The sequence below is a fragment of the Nicotiana tabacum genome, chromosome 21, assembly GCF_000715075.1.
Source record: "Nicotiana tabacum cultivar K326 chromosome 21, ASM71507v2, whole genome shotgun sequence".
NCBI lineage: Eukaryota > Viridiplantae > Streptophyta > Magnoliopsida > Solanales > Solanaceae > Nicotiana > Nicotiana tabacum.
Window position 1 is genome coordinate 57,265,432 of NC_134100.1, and position 4,821 is coordinate 57,270,252.

Consider the following 4,821-nt stretch of genomic DNA (forward strand, 5'->3'; position numbering starts at 1 on the left):
AATTATATGGCGTTACCTTTAAGTTTGCTTTTCTTTTCTAACTTTGTTTCTTCTTTCTTTGCAGGCCGTGACAGTTCATCAAGAATCATGTTCTCGGTCCCGAACCGAGCTGCATCGATACGAGGCCGAGCTTCAACAGGTTACGGAGGAGAGGAACTCCCTAAAACTCCTCTTAGGCCAAATGGGGGAAGAAATAAAAGACCTCCAAGCTGATTTGGCCAAAGCTCACCAAGATCAGATCAATATGTCCGAGCAGGTAATAATACTTTTAAAAGCCTATGGGCTCAATACCGGAACGATGGCTAATATTTCGGTCTCACACCTGCAGCAGAAAATTGAGATGATCGGAAAACTCCATGAAGAAGTTGATGTGATAAAAGCGGAGTCTTTCAAGTAGAAAGAAGGAATAGACCGCTTTGCTGCAGAGAAAGAAGCTGCTCGAGCCCAATTGTCATCGGCCGAAAACCAACTTCGAACAATGAAGGAGAAAGGCTCGGTCCTAGCAAGAAGAATAGAGGAGCTCGAGGCTCGGTTGGCCTCTGAAATTGCCAAGGCCGAATCTGACGCCAAAAAGGCAAAGGTCGATGTGGATGCACTCGTGTCCGTCTATCGAGCCGATGCCGAAGTTGCCCAGGTCCAAGCAAGAGAGGCAGCCGAGACGGTCGATACTCGAGCACATTGGATCGCTAAACTTGCTAAGTGCCGATCTCGGAGGGAGACCCTCGAGGAGATCCATCCTCGAGGTTTCGATCTCGCTGAAGAGATTAAAAGGGCCAAAGAACTCGAAGCCGATGTTGAAGCCTTGGTTTCCGATGACGATAATGATGATAATAATGATGATGATGGGAGTAAGAGTGGGTCCGAGAATGGGGGGAGCCCGATAGAGAAGAGACCGCTCCTGGGGATAACCAAGAAGCTTAGTCCTCAAGTTTTATGTTGTAATCAATTATGTAAAAAATCTTGTATATAAAAATATCCCTTTTTGCCGACTTGCTTCTGTTCTGTTTCCTGTCTTGTGAAGATTTTATTCACGCCTTATGAATATTTTCACAAGGATTTAGGCAATTTGATCAAATTTGGACTTTGTAGCCTTTATAATCGAGTGAGTGCTTACTCAAACTTGAAGTGATGTAACCCTTAGGCTTAGTAGTCGAGTGAATTGTTCGAACTCGAAGTAATGTAGCCCGTAGGCGTAATGGTCGAGTGATTGTTTGCTCGAACTCAAAATAAAAGTAGACCGTAGGCTTAGTAGTCGAGTGAATGATTTAAACTCGAAGTAAAGTAGCCCGTAGGCGTAATGGTCAAGTGAGTGCTTGCTCGAACTCGAAATAAAAGTAGCTCGTAGGATTAATGGTCGAGTGAATGATTCAAACTCGAAGTAATGTAGCCCGTAGGCATAATGGTCGAGTGAGTGCTTACTCGAACTCGAAATAAAAATAGCCCATAGGCGTAATGGTCGAGTGAATGATTCGAACTCAAAGTGATGTAGCCCGTAGGTATAATGGTCGAGTGAGTGCTTGTTCGAACTTGAAATAAAAATAGCCCGTAGGCATAATGGTCGAGTGAATGATTCGAACTCGAAGTGATGTAGCCCGTAGGCATAATGGTCGAGTGAGTGCTTTCTCGAACTCAAAATAAAAATAGCCCGTAGGCGTAATGGTCGAGTGAATGATTCGAACTCGAAGTGACATAGCCCGTAGGCGTAGTAGTCGAGTGAGTGCTTGCTCGAACTTGAAATAAAAATAGCTCGTAGGAGTAATGGTCGAGTGAATGATTCGAACTCGAAGTAATGTAGCCCGTAGGCATAATGGTCGAGTGAGTGCTTGCTCGAACTCGAAATAAAAGTAACCCGTAGGCTTAATAGTCGAGTGAATGATTCGAACTCGATCCTGTTTGCATAATAAATCTCGAAATAAAGGAATTTTTCTTCGATATAAGATGTCGGTATAGAAGAGTACTTTTCTTTGCAAGTCATTATACATGTGTTCATGTTTTACGTCAGGGTTCGGGCCAACTACATGAGCATGGTTCGTTTTGACCATTTGGCTCTTACAACTTTTCCTATTGGAACCTGTTGTTACGAAATAACTTTCTTGCATCAGAACTTGATATATTTGAGGGCTAATGCCCCCCCAGTATTCGAGGTTGATTATGAGAAAGCCTTGGATACTGTTGAATTTTCCTTAGATAGTACATGGTTGTTGCCTCGTTAAAAACCTCACCGGGAAAACCCATTTGGGATAAAAGCCGATCTAAGGGGAAAAAGAGTGCAACGCGTACTTTAAAACCTGAGGTCTCGATGTCTTTGGTCGAACTCCTGCAATGGGTTAGCTTCGAATATGTATATATGGGCGAAAGGAAAGAGAGAATTATACCTTAACAATAATATCGTTTGAGGAGTGATATGTTCCATTTGTTCGATAATGGTTTGCCATCCGTCGTTTTGAGTTTATAAGATCCCTTTCTGACTATATCGAGGACCTGATAGGGTCCTCCCAATTTGGGCCGAGCTTCCCTTCATTAGGATCTCGAATATTAATGGTGACCTTCCTTAGGACTAAGTTCCCGATCCTGAAGTTGCGGAGGTTGGTTCTTATATTGTAGTTCCTTTCGATTCGTTATTTTTGTGCAACCATTCGAATGAGTGCCGCTTCTCATTTTTCATCTAATAATTCGAGGCTAGTGTTCATTGCCTCATGGTTCAATTCCAATTATGTATGTCGAAACCTTGTGCTGGGTTCTCCGACTTCGACTGGAATTAAGGCTTCGGAGCCATACACTAAGGAAAATGGAGTTGCTCATGTACCGGACTTCGATGTTGTTCGATATGCCCATAGGACTTCGGGCAGAATTTCTCTCTATTTCCCTTTGGCTTCGTTCAACCTTTTCTTCAAGTTTTAGATGATAGTCTTGTTTGTTGATTCGACTTATCTGTTCCCACTGGGGTGATACGGTGTCGATAATATCTTTTTTATTTTATGATCTTCGAGAAATTTTGTTACTTTACTGCCGATAAATTACTTACCATTATCGCATGTTATTTCTGTGGGTATCCCGAATCGACACACGATGTGATCCCAGATGAAATCTATAACCTCTTTTTCTCTTACTTTCTCGAACGATTGTGCTTCAACCCATTTAGAGAAATAGTAAGTCATAAATAAAATGAATTTAGCTTTACCTGGGGCCGATGGTAGGGGGCTGACAATATCCATCCCCCATTTCATGAATGGCCATGGGGATAAGACTGAATGAAGTTGTTCCCCGGGTTGATGGATCATCGGTGCAAACCTTTGACATTTATCACATCTTCAAACAAACTCCTTAGTGTTCTTTTCCATGCTATCCCAGTAATATCCTGCTTTGATGATTTTGTGAATCAGTGATTCAGCGTCGGAGTGGTTCCCACAAGTACCTTCATGGACCTCTCGTAAAACATAATCGATGTCTACCGGTCCCAAGAATACTGCCAATGGTTCATCGAACGTCCTTCTGTACAATGTTTCATCTTCAGCCAACGTGAATCGAGCAGCTTTGGTTCGTAGGGCCCTTGACTCTTTAGGGTTCGATAGGAGTTTTCCGTTTCTCAAATATTCAATATACTTATTTCTCTAGTTCTAGGTTAAGCTTGTGGAGTTTATCTCGGCGTGCCCCTCCTCGATTACAGACCTCGAGAGTTGAACGACAGTCCCCGAATCGATCTCATCTTCCTCGACCGATGACCCCAAATTTGCGAGTGCATCGGCCTCACCGTTTTGTTCTCGAGGCACATGTCGCAAAGTCCATTCCTTGAAATGGTGCAAAGTTACCTGTAATTTGTCCAAATACCTCTGCATTCTGCCTTCTCAAACCTCGAAGGTTTTGTTTACTTAGTTTACTACCAGTAAAGAGTCACATTTAGCTTCAATCATTTTCGCTCCCAGGCTTTTGGCCAGTTCGAGACCTGCAATCATGGCCTCGTACTCGACCTCATTGTTAGTTAACCTAGAAGTTTTGATAGACTGCCTAATGATGCCACCCGTGGGGGGTTTCAGCACGATGTCAAGCCCGGACCCCTTCACATTCGAAGCATCATCTTTGAAGAGGGTCCAAACCCCCAATGATTTACCCAATTTTAACAAGAGTTCTTTTTCAACTTCAGGTATGAGGGCTGGCATGAAATCGGCCATGAAGTCTACTAAAATTTGAGACTTGATGGTCATACGGGGTTGATATTCGATATCGTACCCACTGAGTTTGACGGCCCATTTGGCCAATCGTCCTGATAGTTCGGGCTTGTGCAAAATATTACGAAGCGGGTAAGTGGTTAATATGCATATGGGGTGATATTGAAAGTACGGTCTTAACTTCCTAGAGGCTCTTATCAGTGCAAGCGCCAATTTTTCTAGGTGCGGATGTCTAGTTTCTACTTCTCCTAAGGTCCGACTTATATAATAAACGGGAAATTGCGTACCTTACTCTTCTCGAAGTAGGATACCGCTTACCGCGATTTCCGATACTGCCAAATACAAGCAAAGTTTTTCGTCTGTTTTTTGGAGTATGAAGCAGCGGTGGGCTCGATAGATATCGTTTAATTCCTTTAATGCATGTTGGCATTCTGGGGTCCAAGCGAAATCGTTCTTCTTTTTGAGTAGAGAGAAAAAATTGTGACTTCGATCTGACGCTCTCGAAATAAATCGGCCTAAGGCTGCAATCCGTCCCGTTAGCCTCTGTAAGGCTTTCACACTGTCCACGATGGTGATGTCTTCGATGGCCTTGATTTTATCGGGGTTAATCTCGATCCCCCGATTTGACACCATGAAGCCGAGGAACTTGCCCGAA